This window comes from Engystomops pustulosus, chromosome 2 (genome assembly GCF_040894005.1).
Source record: "Engystomops pustulosus chromosome 2, aEngPut4.maternal, whole genome shotgun sequence".
Taxonomy (NCBI): domain Eukaryota; kingdom Metazoa; phylum Chordata; class Amphibia; order Anura; family Leptodactylidae; genus Engystomops; species Engystomops pustulosus.
In genome coordinates, this window is record NC_092412.1 from 152,580,987 (window position 1) to 152,605,076 (window position 24,090).

At 41.3% G+C, this 24,090-nt stretch overlaps 1 protein-coding gene across 2 annotated transcripts in view; it reads left to right on the forward strand.

Annotated features, from left to right (window-relative positions):
- Nucleotides 1–7,535: 7,535 nt before the first annotated feature.
- The window catches only part of HIVEP3 (HIVEP zinc finger 3), an 85,167-nt gene continuing 68,612 nt past the window's right edge, over nt 7,536–24,090 (forward strand). Inside the window, exons 1-2 of one of the 2 annotated variants that reach the window (XM_072136954.1) lie at nt 7,536–7,820; nt 14,276–14,510. The gene's annotated coding sequence lies outside the window, so the exon portion shown is untranslated. The remainder of the gene's footprint in view (nt 7,821–14,275; nt 14,511–24,090) is intronic. The other variant, XM_072136951.1, reaches the window with a different exon arrangement.

Consider the following 24,090-nt stretch of genomic DNA (forward strand, 5'->3'; position numbering starts at 1 on the left):
CACTCTCTTGCTTCCTCCTCATCTGTTATTTTGGACACCTAAACCTTCAAATATTTGTACATGGTACTTTATGATTTATCTCTAAGCCTTCCCAGAAGTGAACTTTTGTATATTTGCTTTTAATGTAATGTGCTTCATGATATTGTCTTGAATTACATAATGCTAGTTCTATAAATGCACAAAGCAGTTCTTCTCAGTATCACTAGGGGGCAACATACTGCAGCTAATGACAGTAGCGTTCCAGTCATCTATGGGTTGTATGCTATGTGACAAACAGATGGCAGCAGAGATAACACCATGGAGTATGCAGAGAGTGGCAGTCATTCCAGGTCAGTCCTCTGAGGTGTGAAGAGAAAAGGCACAGTGGAGAGGACTGCAACTCCTTGAGATATATAATATATATATATGTATCAGTATACTGATCACAGCTAAGAGATGGTGAGTGACATGCACATGATTTATGAGCGGTGGACATCCCCTGTAGGTGACTGTGGTTGCTTCAGTACAGGACATTCCTGACAGCAGCAGTCATTCTATAAGCTCTTCACAAGGTTTAGTCATTCATCCGCCCTCTGAATCACTTGCACAATACTATGTTTTTCTATCCAATCTAACAGTTGGAAACAGCAGCTACAATGGGATGATTCATACATTTTAGATGCCTAAGCTGGTTAATAAGCACACTACCTGCCTTTCTTTCAGATTTTTCTTTGAATAAAAAAAAATGACAGTTAAATATAATGGGTTATATACCAGGCCTGTGTAAGAATAGCCATCCAGCAGGCCATTGCCCACAGTCCTTTATTTGTAATCTATGCGCATGGAGACTTGGATTGAATTGAAGCCGCATTTACAAAATGTAAAGAGACTTCATGAAAACCAGTTTCAAAGTTGCTCAAGGAAATCTACCACCAGGATGAAGGATTGTAAACCAAGCACACTTACATACTGCACCTCTGCCATGTTCTGCTCTTCTTTTAGCTTCTTATATTTGTTTTTGCAAAAAAAGTTAAACATTATGGAAATGATTAACAGCTATGGAGCATGGAGCCCACTGGGCTCATTTGTATAATTTTTAAAGCCTTTTTCCAAAAACAAGAATATAAGAAGCTAAATGAAGATCAGATCCTGCCAGGAGGCCCACAGAGGGTTGCACAGATTCCAGAAATTTAAGTACAATACAATACTTTTTTTCTTTTCTTTTCTCGAAAGTATTATATGAATTCAACACTAAGAGTGCGTCACTTGGGGCATTTACATTGCATTTAGAAACACAATGCTAATGTCTGGGGGTGAGGCTCTGCCCAATCACTTATGTGATTCCAATGAAACACATGCAATCAGTAACAATTAACCAGCGTTTTGCAAGGAGAGCTTTTAGTTTTTTATGACAGTTTACTGTATGTATTGTGTGAAGGTTTTCCGTGTAATGTTCATTTAAAATGAAGAATTTATTTTGTGTCTTATACATTTTTATTAATTCAATGTAACTGTATTATGTTTTTAAAGAGAACCCGTCAGGCAAAGTAACACCCCTAAACTAAATATATTTTCATAAACTGCCATTAGAGAGCATTGCCTCTATCCCTTCATTGTCCCTCTTCATGCCTGTAAACCTAAGCAATGAGGTCCTAAAGCTGTATGCAAATGACCTGAGAGATGTCAAATGAGTTATTAGCATATTCAAGCTGTCCAGCTTATTCATGAGTGGGAGGTACAGCCACACCCCCAGTGCATGACTGACAGCCTGTATAATGATGTGATGTATAATGATGTGCTTCCTGGTGCTGGTGCCCCCTTCACCCTGTGTGTGTATAGGAGAGACAGCTCCAGGCAGCCATGTTATAGCAGAACATGTCGGGTATATGTGTAGCTGATGTCTGATGTCACATACAGGCGGTCCCCTACTTAAGAACACCTGACTTACATACGACTCCCAGTTACAAACGGCCCTCTGGATTTTGGTAATTTACTGTACTTTAGTCCTAGGCTTCAATAAACAGCTTTAACAGTTATCAATGGTGCCTGTAATGAAGCTTCATTGTTAATCCTGGTTCTGATGACAATCCAACATTTTTAAAATCCAGTTGTCACAGAGACCAAAAAAGTTTTGACTGGGGTTACAATAATAAGGTATACGGTTCCGACTTACATACAAACTCAACTTAAGAACAAACCTACAGAACCTATCTTGTATGTAACCCGGGACGGCCTGTATGTATGGGAGGACGCAGCATGTCAGCAGATGCAGCACACACACCAGCAATGCTTTACTATACATTACACACAGACATGAACAGGGGGAGGAGAGGGGAGGGGAACAGGGGTGACATCACTGCCTCTGACCATGTGACCAGCCTCATTTACATAATAAAGAAAAGATGATTTTGGAATGATTAATGTATGAATTGACTAGATAAAGGCTGGGATGGCATCCTTGTGAGATGCTCCAACAGGTAGAGGTGACAGGACTAGTGACAGAGACCTGATGACAGGTGTCCTTTAACCCCTTAAGGACGCAGGGTTTTTTCGCTCATTTCTCGCTCTCCACCTTCAAAAATCCATAACTTTTTCACTTTTACGTGTACAGACCTGTGTGAGGGCTTATTTTGTGCCTAACAAATTTTACTTTCCCGTAATGTTATTTATTTTAACATGCTGTGTACTGCGAAGCTGAAAAAAAATTCCAAATGTGGAAAAATTGAAAAAAAAAAGTCACGTTCACGTGGGCTCAGTTTTTAAGACTTTCACTCTTCGCTCCAAATAACACGCCTACTTTATTCTTTGGTTCGGTGCGATCGCGGTGATACCAAATTTATATATGTTTTATTGTGTTTTAATACATTTTCAAAAATTAAACGAATGTGTACAAAAGAAAAAAAAATGTTGCCATCTTCTGAAGCTAATAACTTTTTCATACTTTGGCGCACGGAGCTGGGGGAGGAGTAAATTTTTGCGAAATGAGCCGACGTTTGCATTGCTACCATTTTGAGGTCTGTGCGACATTTTGATCATTTTTTTATGTGATGTAAAAAGGTGTAAAAGTCGCATTTCGGACATTTGGGCGCCATTTCCCGTCTCGGAGGTCACCGCCGGCCGTAACCGTTTTTATATTTTGATAGATCAGGCATTTTGGGACGCGACGATACCTAATGTGTCTGTGATTTTTACTGTTTATTATGTTTTATATCAGTTCTAGCGAAAGGGGTGTGATTTGAATTTTTAATATTTTATAAATTTTTTTAATCTGCAGAAGCCAGATAGCCTCGGGTCAAACAAAGACCCGAGGCTACCATGGCAACCGATCGCCCGCTGTCTTTTAAATGCCGCCGGCGACAATGAAAGCGTTAATAGCCGCGATCGGTGCAAGCACCGACTGCGGTTATTAGCGGTGGGGGTTTGCTGCAATATGCAACAACCCCAACCCTTATATGAAGATCCTCTGACCGTGAGCCCTCTTCATACAATCCCTGCACCTCTGCGCCATAGAGCTACGGCGCAGAGCGTTAAGGGGTTAAAGAAAAAAAAGGATGTTATGATGTATACAGAGATCTCTGAGGAGGTCTGTCAAGGAGATATTATTCTTGAATGTGTAAGATTTGTTGAACTATTGGGCAATTACAAACTAGGTTGAAATATGTGGCATCCATTGAAGCGTCCAGGCCTCTTTTACAACATCCTGGAGATCCTTACAACCTGTTAAACTCTGACCTGCAGAATGTTCTGTGGTGACCTCAAAAGCCATTTGGTCACCTCTCCTCTGCACCTACCCCCACCCCTACATCTAGGGATTTGGAAACAAAGAACTGTTTAAATATTCCTGGACTCTCCCCCCTCATTAACACTTTGCCCAATCGTGAATGACCCTCTGGACTAATTAATGAATGGGAGGTTCTGAAACCTGAACCAAACTGAGAAGTTATAAAACAGTATGAAATCCAAGAATTGGTGTTCACATTTTGGGGGCTGCTTGACAAGCTGAGTGTGTTCTTTTTTCTCCCACCTCCAGGGAATCAGGATTTACTTTAAGTTGTAAGTTTCTGTTATGTTTCTCCCTTTTTATTTTAGAACTGTTTTGCCGTGTTGTGTGTCATTTTATTTTGTAATTCTTTTGTTTTTAACATCTTTTTTTTATGCACTGATCAACTTTTTGTAATTAAAGCTTTTCACTTTAATTTTGGTCCCTGTATGCTCTGCGAACTCATAGCCTTGTGAAGTGTGGTTAGCTGTGTTACTGCTAAAGTTCTGAGTGTGCATGTCTAGTGGTGTAACAAGGTGACTGCTTGAGAGCAAGAGTGGAATACTTATTGGTCCCGGTATAAATGCAATAAGTGGTGGCAGCGGAGCTGGTGCTGGAGCTGTATGAGGTGTGATTTATGCTCAATTTGTGTCCTGAGTGAAAGGTGAGCGCAAGTTTGAGTAGGCTAAATTAACCCGTACAGTTGCACCCCAAGTCACGTGACAAGGCGGCGGCGTCTTCGCCGTGACAAGGTCTATCTCTGTATTGCATTAAGCTTGTGTCGGTGTAACACTATTCATGATCTTTAGATAAGATCTTCCTATTGACGACCAGTAAGTGTGTAATCTAGTGGCTCAAGTCTCTATCTCATGGTAGAGAGTGGAGCTTGTTAGTTTAAATCCCCGCTGGGCAAAAAATATTTAATTGAATAACATGAAATAATTTCTCAGCCTGGTGTCTGGGGAAACCCTGGAAGATGTAGACACACCATACATGGACAGATGATGGTATTCCCCTGATGTGGTCCCTGCCCTAATGCTGGTTGGACACTTCTATACAAAGGATTACTTGCCTGATGCCTGAGAATGACCCAAATATTAGATTTTCACATGATCTGTTGCCCTCTGTTTTTTTATGTGTTTGTCAGATGTTTTAATAACATACAGAAATACAAGTGCAATCATATTATAAGTAACAAAAGCTTTTATTGACAGTTACAATGAGTTAAAGTCAATATTTGCAGTGTTGACCCATCTCCTATTCAGGACCTCTGCAATTCTCCCTGGCAGCTCTCAATCAACTTCTGGACTAAATCCGGACTGATAGTTTGTTTGTCCACCCTTCTCTTGATGATTGACCACAAGTTCTCAATGGGATTAAGATCTGGGGAGTTTCCAGGCCATGGACCCAAAATCTCTATGTTTTGTTCCCTGAGCCACTTAGTTATCACCTTTGCTTTATGGCAAGGTGCTCCATCATGCTGGAAAAGGCATTGCTTTCGGACGGTTGGGAGAAGTTGCTCTTCTGGTACCATTCTTTATTCCTGGATGTGTTTTTAGGCAAGACTGTGAGAGAGCCGATTCCCTTGGCTGAGAAGCCGCCCCACACATGAATGGTTGCAGAATGCTGTACAGTTGGCATGAGATAAGACTGGTGGTATCGCTCACCTTGTCTTCTCCAAACAAACTGTTTCCCAGATGTTCCAAACAATCGGAAAGGGGATTCATCAGAGAAAATGACTTTACCCCAGTCCTCAGCAGTCCACCGCCTGTACCTTTTGCAGAATATCAGTCTGTCCCTGATGTTTTTTCTGGGGAGAAGTGGCTTCTTTGCTGCCCTCCTTGACACCAGGCCTTGTTTCAAGAGTCTCCGCCTCACAGTGCGTGCAGATGCACTCACACCTGCCTGCTGCCATTCCTGAGCAAGCTCTGCACTGCTGGTAGCCCGATCCCGAAGCTGAAAAACTTTTAAGAGACGGTCCTGGTGCTTGCTGGTCCTTCTTGGGCGCCCAGGAGCCTTTTTGGCAACAATGGAACCTCTCTTCTTGAATTCCTTGATGATGCGATAGATTGTTGACTGAGGTGCAATCTTTCTAGCTGCGATACTCTTCTCTGTTAGGCCAGTTTTGTGCAGTGCAATGATGATGATGCACGTGTTTCTTTAGAGATAACCATGGTTAACAGAAGAGAAATAATGATGCCAAGCACCAGCCTCCTTTTAAAGTTTCGAGTGGTGTGATTCCTACTTAATCATGACAAATTGATCTCCAGCCCTGTCCTCATCAACACCCACACCTGTGTTAATGGAGCAATCACTGAAACGATGTTAGCCGCTCTTTTTAAGGCAGGCCTGCAATGAAGTTGAAATGTGTTTTGGGGTAAAAAGTTCGTTTTCTAGGCAAATATTGAATTAATTACTGTTAAGCTGATCACTCTTTATAACATTCTGGAGTATATGCAAATTGCCATTATAAAACCTGATGCCGTAGACTTTGTAAAAATTAACATTTGCATCATTCTCAAAACTTATGGCCATGCCTGTACTAGGAGTCAGTACTGAAAATGACAGACACCCAGTATTGAAACAAAAGTATTGGATACATCATGTATCCCTACACCAAGTGTGCTTAGTTTGCTAGTGCCAATATATCAGCGGCTAACCAATGGCAACTTAGAATAAGTTATAAATCCATCCTTGTGTGACTTGCGCTGCAGATTTAGCTTGCGTTCATGTATGGACTCCTCCTGCGATCACCTATTATTGTAAGATTGCGTCTGCATCCCATTTACCAAATGTGATGGAAATGTAATTTTACTTCAATAGGTGATCACAGGGAGGAGTCTGCGTTTTGTAGGTTTCAGATTGTAGTTTTTGATGTCCAAACCAAGAGTGAAGTGAAAAAAAGAAGGTGCAGTTTCTCACACTGATAAGTCCCATTATGATCCACAACTGCTTGAAAAACTGACCGTGTGAACACACCCTTAGGGTAGCGCTGCTACCTCAAGTCGTTGTCCTTTAACAAGTATTACATCTAAGTCTCCCTTTATAGGCACAAATGCATGTCAGTGTGCGCATACACATGACTGCCTGCTAGAGTCACAAAGCTCAGAGCAAGTCCTCATCCTGCTGGAGTTTGCAGTTGTGTGATGAGCATGAGTGGACCTTACTCAGTGACCACCCATAGGGCAGTTGTTTGCGGCCAGAGGATGCACAGCGATCTCGCAAGGAGAAATGTATGGGCTCGTACACAAGACCCCATGTATTAGCTTGTGGCGGGGGCGCTCCGTACTTCCAGTGTAGTGGTTCCTCACTACTTGGTGATAGTAGCACAATGGATGATATTGTGGCAGGCTCAGGTGAAGACACACGGGCTTTTCCCTTTCTTGAGCATACCTGTCTTCCTCCATTGTTGTCCTGTGCAGTATGTAAGTTTAGGGTGTGAAAACGAAATTATCCTGTCAGAATGAGCCTCCCGATTCTAGAAATTTAGGAGGTAAAGAAATGACATTCACAGGCTTTAGAACAGCCTTGACGACATACCTCCAACTGCGTAGTCGGAAGCACAGAAATGGGAAGCGACCCGTTTACATTGTGCTGAGGATTGACCTCAAGATTACAAAGGTGCCGAAATGTTAAGTTTCCCCTTCTTGGCAAATGGGCGCGACCTAGCACTCGCTGCTAGAGAGTGTGATTGAGCACTACCATTTTTACTACGAGGAGGTATCGACTCTCCCCTTTCTTCCAGTGGGCGCGTCCAAACCATGTCTCCCTGTGAGCAGTGAGAATCCAACTACTGTACGTTGTCACACAGAGGCCTGCTTTGAGCCTCCCCGCCTATACAGTGGGCGCGGCTAGGCTCTGGCTGACAGCATTCAAGGCGGGCTGTACCACGTCCCACCTACAGGGGTTTTTTTGGTGTTGGTTGTAGTGGCCGGTTCCAAGGTGGGAAGTGGGTATGTGAGAGGGTGACAATGCCAGCCCCGGCTCCCACAGATTCACTGCCCGGGGCTGCCTGGGAAACGACGTCTGCAGAGCCGTGACGTCATCGACTAGCAGGGCTGGAGACATGACATCATCTGTGGTGAGTGCAGCCTGACAGGGCCTGTGACACTGCCGTGTTTTCTTGTGCATGACACACACTGGAAGCTGTCATATGTCCCCGCTTGTATGCGGCGCAGGGGGCACTAGCAGGCATCGTGACACGCCAGCAGCCACACATGGCACATGTTCGCAGTAACATTACTAGCGTTCTAGCTGCTAGGGCAGAATCATAAGGGAATAACAGATTTGTCACCGGTTATTCTCTTATCCCGCTTCCACAGCAAGATGGATCATATACAACATTGTAAATATGAAGGCAGTTATTAGGATCAGCTACAAGAGCCCTGTGCCCTCCTTCTTCCTGGTATGCATGCTGGTACAATGCCTAGGACTGTGTGACATCACATGGATGCAGCAGCTTTGTATACACCAGTGCATAGGGGGGTAAAGCTACAGTAGTGACCCCAGGAGCCATGGCGGAGGTGTCACAAGTATCCTTGTATACACCAGGGCATAGGGGGTAAACCAGAGCGTGTAGCCAAGCACTGGCTCTAAAGTAGTGACCCTGCGGAGCAGTCCAGTCTCTTATTTGCGATTAGAAGATGGGTAGTGTGTGGCCAGGACAGGAGCCATGGCGGAGGTGTCACTAGTGTCCTTGTATACACCAGGGCATAGGGGGTAAACCAGAGCGTGTAGCCAAGCACTGGCTCTACAGTAGTGACCCTGCAGAGCAGTCCAGTCTCTTATCTGCGATTAGAAGATGGGTAGTGTGTGGCCAGGACAGGAGCCATGGCAAGGTGTCACTAGTGTCCTTGTATACACCAGGGCATAGGGGGTAAACCAGAGCGTGTAGCCAAGCACTGGCTCTATAGTAGTGACCCTGTGGAGCAGTCCAGTCTCTTATCTGCGATTAGAAGATGGGTAGTGTGTGGCCAGGACAGGAGCCATGGCGGAGGTGTCACTAGTGTCTTTGTATACACCAGGGCATAGGGTGTAAACCAGAGCGTGTGGCCAAGCACTGGCTCTACAGTAGTGACCCTGCGGAGCAGTCCAGTCTCTTATCTGCGATTAGAAGATGGGTAGTGTGTGGCCAGGACAGGAGCCATGGTAGAGGTGTCATTAGTGTCCTTGCATATAAGGGGGGTAAACCAGAGCGTGTGAAATAAGTAAAGGGTAGCAATTTCTTAGTAGAAGGCCAGTGTATCGCAAGGCGTTTGTTTTTCATAATTTTGCTTCTGTGTTGGTAAATGAGACCAGAAGGGGATCAAACAGATATGAAAAGTTTACTGAATACTTATGCAAAATACTGACCAGCATACTGCTGTATTATACTGGCGTAAGTGATGGGGAGCATATCTGGAAGATAGCATGTTTAGAATTTATTTCTGGTTTCCAATTACTGATGCAACATACTGCCATTAGAAAATGCCATAGGGAATGAGAACTAAAATATTGTGACAGACTTCGATACAGCTGATCAGCTCGGAGATCTTATATGTGTTTAATTCAAAAAGACAAAAGCTACGCTTAAAAATGCACATCAAGAGATGGCCATGATGGAACTGCAACACTGCCCAAGTGAGTTGTGTCGTGCTGTTTCTGTAACACCCATAGAAATAAATTTACGTTACGGAAGCAACTTAAAGTGTATTCCCTCGAAGACAAGTTTCTTGTATTCAGGATAACAAAATGACACATTCTCTAATTCAATGTTATTAACAAATATAGAGCATTTCACTGATATAATTCCAACCTATCTCTGTAAGTCCTGGTGTACATTATTTAATATTCTAACTAATACCATTCCATTGCCCATTTTCTTCTTGCTCTCTCTTTTTCGTTATAATTAAGCCCCGCGGTTATGGACTTGCTAATAATTTAGCGACAATAATGTATATGAAAAAGATGATACTGCTTACCGCACCTTCTGGTGTCGGGATAACTACATCTCCAAGCGGCTCTAGATATGTCACTGCACGGCCACCGTCAGTTCGTACATACCGAACGGCCACTGGTCTACGAGCCGTGCGCTCCATTCACTTCGCTGTCTTCTGGTACGTTACGCTACATCAACTGACAGCCAGACATTGCATCTTCACTATGCAGTTTAACGGAGCCAAACATGTAAGCATACACAGTAGATAGGGCGGTATTCTACATCTTTGTCCATACTGGTCTTTGGCATTAATGTAAATATAATGTTCATGGTATTTTATTGTATGTTATTGTATATTCGTTATTTAAAAAAAAAAAAAAAAAAAAAGGAAATGACAGCTATGACATAATTTCCTGTACAATTGATATATAAACGCTTAATGAATGCCATTGTACATAGACCTGATGAAGCATCCAGTGGTTAGGCCGTGAAACACGTTGTCTTTTATTATATTTTATTGTTTGTATTTTCTTTAATAAAACTTTTTCGGGTTGCGCCAGAACAAAGGTCCTATTTTTTCCTTTCACATCCATAAGGAACGGAGGCTCACTTCATCCCTGTGGATTATCAGATATACACAATTTTGGTTGCCCCTGGACCCAACCCTGGATCTTTCAACTTTAGGGTCGGCAGACATAGTGTTCTCCTGTCTGACACTGCACTGAGCTGCAATCTGCCTCTAGCCCCTACCCTTGCATTCCAGGAGGAGCTCCCACAAACACACACTGTTTTCCTGCCGGCAGCCTGATGCAAGTAAGGCTACAAGCAACAGACAGATAAGGTCTTAATCCAGGGAAGGGAGGCATATAGCAGTGCTAAAAATTATGCAAATGAGACGGAGGGGCTCCAGGCACCATGGACATCTATGGAGCCTGGAGCCCCTTGGGTTCATTTGCATACTTTTTAAAACCTTTTTTTTTTTATATATAAAAACAATGTCCTAAGAATCTAAAAGAAGAGCAGATCCTGCCAGAGGTGGCCACTCACCATAGGTCAGTGTGCATGGTTTACAATCCTTCATTCTGGTGTTAGATGTCCTTTAAAATGCTATACACTGTATTTGCATATGGTGGATTCCCTTTAAAGCTTCTAATGTTGTTCCCTGTCCATAGTATCACAAGAACAGTGATCCTGACACCTTAATAGAGCGGCTTGTCAAGCATTGCTGCTCCAATCATTCCCTATTGGCTTCTGGAGATGGCCATAGACATTGATTGTGTGGCTCAGCATATGAACAGCCACCCGCTTTGTTGAGAGGAGAAATCTCCATTCACCCTTCTTGTGATTCAGGAAAGTATACCATTATCATGTGGATATTGTAATTAAAAAGTAGAACTATCGCATCTTAGTTTATGCTTGTGTTCCTCTTATTATTCTTGAGGAGATGCTCTATTACCCTACATCTCTGTGTGCCTACAACTGGTTGTTACTGGTTGAGAATGTGCCCCCTCATAGGCTGGGCTCCCAATGGATGCGCTGAGCGTATACATTGACATATAATGGTCAGACGGAGGCAATTACTATACCTCCGTCTGACCACTATGCGTTTGACCTGCTGAAATAGGCAGGATAGAAAGACGTAGCAAGCTACGTTTTTCCATCCTGCTGAACGACTTATACACTCAGTGGAGGCAATAGACGTGTTTGGGGAGGGGATACAGCATATCGCTTCACTCCTCCAGGCTCTCTGAGTGGATACATTGCTCAGCAAGATGGAGGGACCCAGTGACATCACTGTCGAAACATCCCTTATATCAGCAGCAGCCTATCGCCAGCTGCTGCCGATGTACACTCTTAATTCAGGCATACAGTGGGATATGTCGGAATCCCCCTGGCATGTCCTTACAACATATAAGCAAAAATGTGATCCTTAGCTTCGGCCCCATTCCCACGGCCGTCGTGGTGATGTATATCTGGCAGCAAATTTGCAGCGGGATATACATCCTCATAGACGTCTATGGTGACCCGGCAGCGGTACGGTGTATAGAACTTTTTGTTACTTTTAATACTTCGCTATGTACAGGCCCTACATAACTACACTTGACTGCATAAGAGTAACCCTCATGATTTTTTTTTTGTCTCTGTGCTATCCATTTTTTTGCAGATGTCTGACACTGACACAATAATTTCAATGGACCCATGCACACGAGGAGGCTGTAGAAAACTATTCCTGTCTGTGTTTGCTTCTTGAACCTTAGGAATTTAATGAGATGTGAAAAATGCAGTCCGTATTTGCAGATCAGTTAAGATACACAATTATGTGTGACCCTTAAAAAGTTTGTGACAAGCTAGTGACATCATTTGCCAACCTTCCATATATTTTTGCAGATCTGCAAAAATGAATGATGTGTGGATGACACACTGACCATTTCCATAGACATACAACTAATTATACACTGTTGATTTACGTACTACAGCACACATTCATGTGCATGAATCTTAACCCCTTCGCGGGCCGAGCCCTCTCCATAGACGGTAAGGCTTTGCTGCATATTACAGCAAAGGCTTACCGGTAGCACCCGCGAACGGTGCTAGCCGCCGGCAATGGGGGCCGCCATCTTGTCGCGGATCGTCGCTCCCCTTCACGTCATCGGAGAGCGGCGATCCGTCGCCATGGTAGCCCCTTTTTTTTCGAAGACCCGGGGCTATTTTGTTTTAACTCAGCTATCAGCACATTGTAATGAATGGGGAGTAAAATCCCCATATACCGCCATACTGTAGTATGGCAGTATATAAGAGGATCGTACAGACAACCTAGGGTTAATGTACCCTAGGGAGTCTGAAAAATTGTAAAAGTAAAAATAAAAAGTTAAAAAAAATTATAATAAAGAAACCTAAAAATGTAAATCATCCCCCTTTCCCTAGAACTGATATAAATATAAATAAACAGTAAAAATCATAAACACATTAGGTATCGCCGCGTCCGAAAATGCCAGATCAAAGTATAATTATCGGTTTTTCACTGCGTCTTACCCCATAGCGGAAAATAGCGCCCAAAGTCGAAAATGGCACTTTTTTGCCATTTTGAAAAATATAAAAAATCTATAAAAAGTGATCAAAAGATTGCACAGTCCTAAAAATTATAGCAATGAAAATTCCATCAAAAGTCGCAAAAAATTACACCACCCACAGCTCCGTACACCAAAGTATGAAAAAGTTATTGACGTCAGAAGATGGCAAAATTTAAAAAAAAATAAATTTTTGTACAGGAGGTTTTAATTTTTGTAAATGTATGAAAGAATTATAAAACCTATACAAATTTGCTACCCATAATAATAACAACCCAAAGAATAAAGTAGACATGTAATTTGGGGTGCACAGTGAAAGCCGTAAAATCCAAGCCCACAAGAAAACTGCGCAAATGCGTTTTTTCACCATTTTCACCACATTTGGAATTTTTTCGCGCTTCCCAGTACACAGCATGGAATATAAAATACCGTCACTATGAAGTGCAATTTGTTACACAGAAAGTAAGCCATCACAGCTCTTTATGTGGAAAAATAAAAACGTTACAGATTTTTGAAGGTGTGGAGTGAAAGATGGAAGTGAAAAAACAAAAAAGGGCCAAGTTGTAAAGGGTTAACATTGCATAGGGCCAATGGGGGTGATTTATCAAGGTTTATTGTCAGTTTTCTGCTGTATGTGCCTTGAAAAAGTCCAAATCCTGGCACAAAAAACAGGAATTGCAACTATTTCCTCCAAACTCCACGCTAAGTGCACGTTGAGGGACATGATAGGAGTGGGCTGGGGCAGGATCTTACTGACAGTACCTGCACACTAGCTATAGTGGTTATAGCACTAACCTGCTTGGCCTAGAATGGTCCTGCAGCAAGATGGCCTTCGGATATATCAGGAGGATATATCCAGCGGATGCCGGGGGGAAGGGCATCATGTGTTGGTGCATGTTGTACCAGCGTTTGATAATTTTTCAGGCAAACCTTCATTATCTCAACCTGCTATGCTGTTACTCAGGAATGAATGTGGTAAGGTTCAGATTGATTTGTTCTGTTGTAGAAAATGAAAGCTGATCTCCCCCCGCCCCCCCTATTATAAATGGTGTTCCTCCTTGGAAGAAACATTACACATAGAGGAATATGTTCATGTGGATGTGGAGATGACTAGATAAGTGAAGGTCAGAGTAGCATAACCTTGAATCCTAGTCCAGGTTTAGTTAGGATTATGTGAACCCCGAGATCTCTGTCTGATGGGTGTAGGAAGGTTTTATTTCTCTCTTTATTGCCATCTGATCTTCATGTTGTCTAGGACATATATACCTGTGTATAAAAGGAATATATCTCACACCTCCTTCCTTGTCTGATCTCAGCAGTTTGCAGCATCTTATGTTAGGTCTTATATTAGGTAAACAAGAATGGATATATCTACTATGAAAAGCTGTGTTATATGAAATAATGTTCATCATGTAAACCAGGAATATATTAAACATGTATATTAACAAAAACTTCTATGCTGTACATAAATAACTAAAGTGGTGAAAGAAGCCTTAGACGGAATATGTTATTATCGATGTATTCTCACTGGGTTTTGTTACTTCTTTTAAGACATCTGCCTGACACAACTAAGGCTGCCTCAGAGAACCAAGCTCCGAACAGTACATGCCCTATTATTTCTATAGGTGGCCCAGCACACCTCATGATAAATAATGTCAAAACCCCTGCTGCAAAATGAGAAGATTCCATATTGATTGTTACCTGCGCCAATGTATACCACAGCTCAAGATGAGTCCCATGTTTGTGTGGTCCGGGCTGACAAAAGAAAATGCTGCCAACCAGCAAGGTAACACTTTGAGTTAGGGCTAGTTGATTTTGGTAAAAATTTTTTCTAGGATTCCCCTTCGTTAAATCTGCCAACATCTATTTTGCGATTTTTTTGGAAATATTATAATGCTCTTCCCAATAGGGCAATTCATGAAATGAATTTGATAATTTGCCAGGATTTGTGCTGCAGTTTTTTGTCAAGCAATGTAGATGAAAGTTAAAGGAGTTGGCCACTCTCAGTAAATAATTGATATTATTTGATTAATTAAAAGTTTTGTAATTTTTAAAAATACTTTCTATATCAGTTCCTCATGGTTTTCTAGATCTCCTTCCAGTGGATAGAAATCTGTCCATGGTGATGTGATGGACATGCAGGTGTACAAGCCGTTATTATCACTGAGAGTAATCAGAGACGTGTGTTATACCGAGTTGTGCACCTGCTCCTCCATCACATCACATGGACATATTATATCCCCTGGAAGTAAACTTAGAAGCTTTCTATAGAAGCAAAGCACGCGAGATCTTGAAAATGGTGACAAATTGTTACAGAATGTATATTGGAAAATTGTAAATCTTTTCCTTACACAAACAACATCAAATATTTTCTGAAAGTGGACAACCCCTTTAAGCATATCTAACCTTTCAACAAACTTTGCAGAAGTCAGCTTCTGCCAGTCTTGTTAGCAAGATGAAATTCAGCAGTGATTTCAGAGTATAAAGCAGATTGGGAAGGAATGATAAAGCCCCACACAAATGAACAAATGGGGACCATTGATACGGCTGCACAATTTACAGCCATATCACAGCCCCTAGATGTGTCCTATATTTTGCCGTATTACAGTGGTGGCTGTTCAGCTTTCAATGGAGAGGGCAGTGGAGCGCTCACCCCTCCTTCCTCCTGTGCCCGGCTGTATGTTCGAGCACCCATTCGTGTGTATGAGGCCAAAGTATGCAGATTTCACGTGGTGCTCGGGGCTGTAGAGTTGGCGTTGTTGAGGCAAAGTTGGAAGCAAATGGACTGACTCTGACTCCAAAAATATATAATAAATTGTTACAATTAGTTCACCTGAAGTATGTGCTGAATATTTTTTTTCATCAGAATGTGGAAAGTCCTAGAAATGTCTGTTATATTCCTGATCTGAGACTGTAGACTTTTAGTTGAGATGAATGTGGATGCACTTTTTGCTCATGCTCAGTAGTGAAGCTCCTCCTGTATGGGAGAGTGGGAAAAGAGAAAAAGGTTTTTCCAACCTTTTCCTCTTTTCCCATTCTCCAATACAGTATCTGACTATATTTTGGTTGGTTTACACCGAGGGTGTTTCCTGAGGGAGATACCTATAGTAAACTATATGTTCACTATATGTTCTCTCTGTATACTGCTTTATGTTTTAGTTTGCTTATCCTCTTTCAGTTTTACAGAGGTTACTTTATCTGATGGATTCTATACACTATACATAGAATATGAGGGAAAAACTGAACATCTGAATTTCTCAAATACAGAAACACACATGGAAAATACTATATGTATAGAAACCAAGCCTTCATGTTATCTAGTACTGCTAGACTGTGCAGCATTATGATGAGAAACACTTAGGGAGCTGTTCCCAGAAAAAAGCCTGATATTGGAAGTTAAACTGTTCACCTAAACTGACAGTTCATGAGGCAATTCCTCTATATCCAGAAATTTAGAGATGAGACCCATGTGGTTACTGCATCACCACCAATCAGTGTAGAGAGGCTGTTCTCTAGCTTTCAAATAATTGGTTCAAATCCATCTATGAAGGAGGATCTGATGGAGGCGATAATGTTTCTAAGAACTAATTCATAGATGTACTAAATAATATTTGTTTAAACTGCCTCTTTTTCCACATAGTGTTTTGCATAATTACAATTAATTAAATTTATAGTTCTAAAGTTGTATTCCAATAAATATTTTTTATGTTCCACCTAAATAACTTGGTTATTGTATCATAATGGTGATAAAAAGCCTCAGTATTACTATAAATGTATCACTTAAAGATGCCCCATGTATGTTGCAGTCTGATTTAGAGAAATTGAGGAGTCGGAGGTTTGGCTTACCGACTCCATAGCCCTGGTTGGGCTTCGACAGACCTTTGTTTAAATATCCATAAGTTTTTAGCATAAAAAGCACAGAATACATAGTGGCAGCAGGGACCAATACCTAGCAGCCCCCCAGTACCCGTACTGGCAGGCTAAGACCCTATGGCTCTCGGCTCCGAGTCCCCACAAGCAGTGCACCACAGATACAGTGGATGCTGTGCTTTAGATGTGTTTTGTCATGGACACCACATGAACTGATTGCATTCTGTGGGGAACATTTATTAAGGCTTGTATCTCTGTTTTTTCTCTTCAATATGGTGCATCTGTTCTGTCCCCTTTGAAGGAAATGTTTACACCCCATGCTTCACAATTGGGACAGTGTTCTTGTATCTTCTTCTTCCTCCATAAATGGCAAATCGAGTTAATATAAAAATAAATATTTTGGAATCATTACCTTCTGCCATGTCTCCACCATGGTCATCTCTCCATGTCTTCACCATGGTCATTAGCAAATTTCAAACGTGCCTGGTCACACATGTTGGTGTGAGTAGGGGGTCTTGCATGACTTGCAGGATTTTAATCTATAGGTAATCTTTGAGACTCTAATCCCTGCTCATTGCAGTTCATTGGCTACATCCTCTTGGGTAGTGAGCTGATTCCTGACCTCAGAATTATCCTTATCCCAGAAGCCCCGGGACGAGGAAGATTAACATCTTGTGTTTCTTCCATTTTCTAAATGCGCCAACAGTTGTTACTTTGTTACCCAGATCCTTTCCTATTGTCCTGTAGCCCATCCAAGCAGGTCTACAATTTTGTCCCTGGTGTCATTAGACAGCTCTTTGGTATTGCCCATGGTGGAGATGCTGGAATGTGATTGTTTCAGTGCGTGGGTCGGTGTCTTTCATATAGGTAACAAGTTCACTACATATAATGAGTGCAAAGTAGGAAGAGCTTCTCAAAGAAAAACTAAGGCTCCTTTCACACACTCGGCCATAAACATAGGGAAAGATATAGCATGCTCTACCTTTTCCCTGTGCACAGTGCGGTGGCACACGTGTGAGGGATTCTTTACTGTAAGAGCAGTGAGACTATGGAACTCTCTGTAGCAGTACATGTTCAAGAGAGGCCTGGATGACTTACTGGAGAGAAAAAATAACACAGGTTATGGGGAAAAAAAAGATTTGTTTAGTTCTTAAAGGTTGGACTTGATGGACATTTCTAGTCTTTTTCCAGCTTTATAGTCTATAATAATTTGAACTTCTTGCAGATGAGGAATATTGCAGAATATATAAATCTGCTCCATTTGATTTGTTATTTTTATATCCCTATTTTGGTGTAAATCTCCCCTTTGATGTAAGTTTCTTTTAATTTGTTTGACATAAAGTTGCATGAGGGTGGTACCAGCTGTAAATTGTTTAACAAAACAAATGCATTTGGCAGGTTGTCTGCTTTAAAAAAATATATAGGTTTTAGGGGATGCATTTTCTTTAATCTGTTTAATTGTGCGAGTTTTCATGGTGTGACCATTTTTAAAATTTCTAGCTGAAAAGCAGATTTTTGATTATTTCAGATTTAGTGAACTGATGATTTATGTGAATGTATGAGTGAGCTCACTTATACATAAGCTCATCTATTACATTTAGGAGATTTAAAATAAATCACTTTTGGTTTGGGGAACCTTTTTAGCATCAAATTCAATTTTCATGCATTTCTTTGTAAAAAAAATAAACACTATGGGGTATATGTATGATACGCTGGCACACGATAGCCGCTGCTGCTCTTGCTGCTCTTGCACAGCCAGATACATCAAGGGGCTCTAGCCTCTTGATGTATCCGGCAGGGACCTGCGCAGCGTATATATATCTCTACTGGCTCGGGCGTCTGCGCCCCCCCCCCCTTCACACCCCACTGGGGTAAATAATCGCAAGTGCTAGCAATAAGCTAGCATTTGCGATTATTTTAGGGCTTTTATGCCACTAACATGGTGCAGAGGCCCTGATAAATATTCCCCTATGTCTGTAAACACCTTAATGTTATTTTGAGAGAGAATTTATAGTCTATAGTGCTAAATCCATATGGAAATTACCATAGCTTTATGAAATTTTTCTGCACTTTGATGAATTTTATTCACAGCCTAAATACAGCCACTGGATATTTTGTCTTTTGAACGCCTTTATAAATCAAAGAGTGATGGTCACTGCTTCCACTGTTGGTGGCATAGCTTCTTTCAGTAATAGTCAACCCAAATGTTACAGACAATTATATGGAATGGATGACAAAAGTGTTCCTCCCATCAATCTCTAATGACCAACTCCATAGACACACATAAGAAATATTATATAAAAAGTCAAGAATAGGACTTCAAAATACAAAATTGCCATCAGACCTAGGATACATTCAGGGGTATATTTCTCAGTATATAGGTGCATAGTGCATGTAAACTTACATAAATGGGTATTACTTGGAGTAAAAGTGTAAATGTATCATACAACTCATACATAGAATAGAATGTCCATATTTTTCTTAATACTAATATCCAGCAAGGTGTTTTTATCTAATTGCACATACACATTCATAAAAATCCTGAGTCCTAGGTCGTGGTCAAGTTCCCCCAATGTGCGTTTCGCGTTACCTCCGCTTCCTCAGGGGGCATAAAATGACTAAGACTCTCCTCACTATATATCTCATTTCTGCGATGGACTCCACCTATCAGCATCAAGTTCCGCCACTGAATGCGGTCGTTTCTGATTGCCCCACTTCCGGGGTGGGTGTCTCGCCACAAGAGACGTGACCCTGACCTAGCCATGCACTGCCCCACTACTGGGGTGTATCTGGGTTCGCGTGAACATAGACACACGATCATATATTACTCCTATTCCATAGATGGCTCATATCCACGAGGACAACAACCATTGTCACCAGCATCATGTGCACACAGTTCAAAAACCACAAACAGGATACATGCCTATCCATATTAAAGGGTGGCCAAAAATCACGCCCACTGTGCAAGTCTCTCTCTGTGCAAGTAGTTTCTTCACGTTACCCCCTCTGAAGCAAGTGTGCAGTTTTTTTCTGCCACATACTTTATGTAAGTTTACATGCACTATGCACCTATATACTGAGAAATATACCCCTGAATGTATCCTAGGTCTGATGGCAATTTTGTCTTTTGGAGTCCTATTCTTGACTTTTTATTCAATGTTTGTTATGTGTTTTTAATGTTATTTTTAAAAATAAAGAATTGATTTATTGTACTGGAATACTCTGTGTTTTTTTTGGTTTAGGAGGTTCTTTCAGGAATACTCTATTGGTTTTATTTGTGATTATTTTTCATTGTCACAATCCCACTTAATACTTTTTTGCTTGTGCTACTCAAACTTTTTTTCCTTCCAAAAATGGAAATTTCCTGAGTCAGTTGTCTGAGATTAGCAGCAGCTCCAAGCAGCTTCCAGGGAAGCTGGAATTGCCTCTGATCAGTAGGATGGCAGCCAAGGGCCATCTCATTATGAGCTGCTCTCTGAGTGTGTGGGACTAAGGAAAAATCAGCTACAGCAGACAGGATATATGGGGTGACAGTTTTGGGGTGGTTGTAAATGAAACTGTTTTATTGGCTCAAACCTAGTACAATGTGTCTTTCCTAAGCTAAAGATACCATTAATGTTTATGCAAATGTGATAGTTTTAACCCCATGGGATGACACACTCAGACCAAGCATTTATGTGTTGTTATGGAGGCTGTCGCTATATGTAGATGAATGGGGGTGGATAGATATAAGTGTTCATTGTGTCTGTGTGTTATTTTTGGTATAAACCACCACATTCTCTTCTCGTCATATGACATAAATTATATGTTAATGGGTCATATTTGCACAAATCCCTCTCCGCTTTCTAAAACTATAACCTTTTTTTATTTTTCAGTTTACAGGGATGTATAAGGGCTTGTTGTATGTGGGATAAAGGGTTACCATTCCGTTTTCTGTGCAATGTACTGCAATGTAAAAATGTTAAAAATTGAAAAAAGAAACTCAGTTGTCACGATTTCTTTGTAGGCTATATTTTTACAGCCACTTTGCTGTCCAATTGTCACATTCCCATTACTGTTAATACAGTCACACAGTTACCAAATATATATCTATAAAAATGTATGTCTTTGGAGAAAAAAATCATTTACATTTTACATGTCATCTGTAAGTTTCCTATACTTTGATGTAAATCATAATTTTTGTGGGGTGATCAGATGTTTCCATTCTCACATTTTGTTAACTTTTTGAATAATTTTTATAGAAAATTATCATGAGGGATGACATTTTTTTCCCCATTACAATCTTTTACCTTGTGGGATCATTATTTAGATTTTTTTTAATAGACGGGGTATTTAGCCGCAAGGTGATACCTAGTGTGGAACATATATCATGGCTGGTACACATGTTTTCTGGCATAAAACCCTTAGTATATATGGCGTGGCAGAGGGAGCATCAAAAGCCCCAACATCATTGGGAATTTATTTCTTTAGGAATTTTTATCATTTTTTACATATAAAATATAACATAAACGTTTTAATCTAACATCACTGGCAGGTTGAAGAGCATGGGTTGGGCGATAGACTGAGATGAGAGAGGAGAGATAGGAACCTGCAGCATTATGCAGAGCTTTGTGGATGAGGGGGATTATTTTAAACTGTATTTGGAAGGAGATGGGCAACCGTGTATTGATTGGTCTGTTTATACAGGAGAGGTTTTATTAAAGGGGTATTCTCGTCTAGGCATTCATATTCAGTTTCACTAATCTTCCATATATAAACATTTCTTCAATCGGATGTTATTAAAAAAAAACGTTTCTGTGTTAAGATAATTTCCTATAAACATAGCCATGTTGTGCCTTAGAAACGAGATCAGCTTCCTCGGTTACGACCACGTCACACTCTGGCAGCAGTGGCCAGACATGTGCTATAGAGCCCTGCCTGACCTCCTGGATTCAAGGATCATTACCACAGGACGGCTGTGCAACATGCAGTAACTCCCAGACATTTCATATACAAAACCTTTTTGTTTATTCGTGCAATCTCTCAGGCAGAGGTGGCCGTATCCGAGGAAGCTATCTCGTTTCTAAGGGACAGAATGACTACATTTATGAGAAATTATCTTCACACAGGAACATTTTTTTTAATAACATTTAATTGAAAAAATGGTTATATATCGCAGATTTATCAAACTGAATGGGAATGCCCAGATGAGAATACCCCTTTAAGTGTATGACAGATTAGTAAGGAGTTACAGTAGTCTAGATGAGAGTGAAGCAGAACAACAATTAACGTTTTAGCGGGTTTTAATTGTAAGAAATGGGCAGATCCTAGAGATATTTTTGAGGTCCATGTGGCACAACCCAGAGACATGCCTCATGGTTATGGTGATACCACAGACAGAAATGGAGAGGTCACGGTTTGGTCAGTTAGTAGATGGTAGAAGTGTCGTCAGAGAGATAGGAAGAAAACAAAGAGAGTGCACTGTCCTTTAGGCCAATGGAGTGAAGCATCCAGAGGAGGAGCTGGTGATTCACAGTATCAAGCACTGCAGAGAGATCCAGAAGAATGAGGAGAGAATAGTCACCTTTGGATTTAGCAGTGAGGAGATCATTGGAGACTTTAGAAAGAACAGTTTGTGGATAGTATAGTATGAAAACCACATTGTAGGGGATCAAGGATGGAGTTAGCTAAGAGGTAACCGGATAGTCGAGAATAGACCAGGTGTTCCAGGAGTTTGGAGATGAAAGGGAGATCAGAGACTGGTTGGTAGTCAACAGCATTGGACAGGTAAACGGAAGGATTCTTTAGTACTGGGGTTACAACCGTATGCTTAAGAGAAGAGGGAAAGACACCAGAAGAGAGAGAGAGAGAAGTTTAAGATGTTTGTGAGGTGAAAGTGACCACTGTGGAGAGGGATAAGATAAGATAATCCTTTATTAGTCCCACAATGGGGAAATTCACAGCGTTACAGCAGCAGAGAGTGAAGTACAAACTATGACAACAATAATATTAGGGATAAATGAACAAAAAGAAAAGGGGGATAAAAAGACAAAAAAGAGAAAAGCAATGATCGGCAGTTTGATGTTTAGTCTGTGGATGGGACCTGCAGGGACTGGTTAGGTGGGGGGAGCAGGTTACTTCTGTTTGGGCCTTGTTTGTTGAACAGCCTGATGGCAGCGGGGAGGAATGACTTGTGATAACGCTCCCTCTCACACTTGGGGTGAAGCAGTCGGTCACTGAATGTGCTCCCCAATGCCACCACAGTCTCATGCAAGGGATGGGAGCTATTCTCCAGAATAGACTTCAACTTACACAGTGTCCTCCTCTCAGCTACCACCTGCACTGTGTCAAGAGGACCCCCCATGACAGAACTGGCTTTCCTAATCAGTTTGTCCAGTCTGCTCCTCTCCCTAGCTGAGATGCTGCTTCCCCAACAGACTATGCCAAAGAAGATGGCTGGTGCCACTACAGAGTTGAAGAAGGTCTTAAGAAGAGCCCCCTCACTCTGAATGCCCTCAGCCTTCTCAGCAGGTGTAGCCTGCTCTGACCCCCTCCTGTGAAGTGCGTTTATGTTCTCTGCCCACTCCAGTTTATTGTTGAGGATTGTATGAGATGTGAGGGGATAGGGTCACTAATGCAGGTAATGGGGTGAGCAGAGGAACGGAGTAGTGGAATGAAAGTAGGTGACCAGACCTTAAGCCCCAAGGCCTGTGGCAGGTGGCTGGACCTTACTCAGTGCCTTGTCTACAGTAGATTGCCTCCTAAAGCCTGTGGCCTGTACCCCATGCTGTAAAAATATATTTGACGGTCCTTAGCCTGATAAGTTTTGAATAGTATAGGAAGTTTAAACTTGTATAGACTTGGCTATTTTCAGTGCTTACAGAATTTAATGGCTGCACATGCTCACAGACATACGACAGCAGGAGGCCACGTTCCATGGTTCTATGATTCCATGCTTAAAGTCTGCAGCAATTATTGACATGTTGCAGATTCTATTCTGCAGCATAGATGATTTTATGCTGTGGTTTATATGTGGATGGGATTTGTATAATTCCCATAACCAATACTGTCACTGTAAATAATTGTTATTTAACTACTGGCGATTGCTATTTTTGCTTAAGTGAAGTCCTAAGTGACTCCATCCTAATTTATACTAGGTTTTTGGGATTTGTTTTTTTTTATCTTGAATATAGAAAATTGTGTGGACGTCTCAAAGAGGTTTTATTCTATGTATATATTGTGTGGTGCACAAGTCCTTTTCAACTAATAAGATTTATGTTTTCCCTGAGGATTTTATTGGAGGAGTTTTTGCTCTAGCAGTTTTTTTTTGCTGTTGGACATGTGGGTTGTTGTTCGTGAATGTAACATTTTTAAGAAAATTTCCCTTTTGCTTGCTTCCCTGAGCAAACCTCTGTTACATTTTGTCTTTGTGTAGAATTCCTTTTTATTCATACCCAAGATGTTTATAATTTTTTTATCTATATCTAATAAACTGTAGTATGTGATGTAAAGCAGTA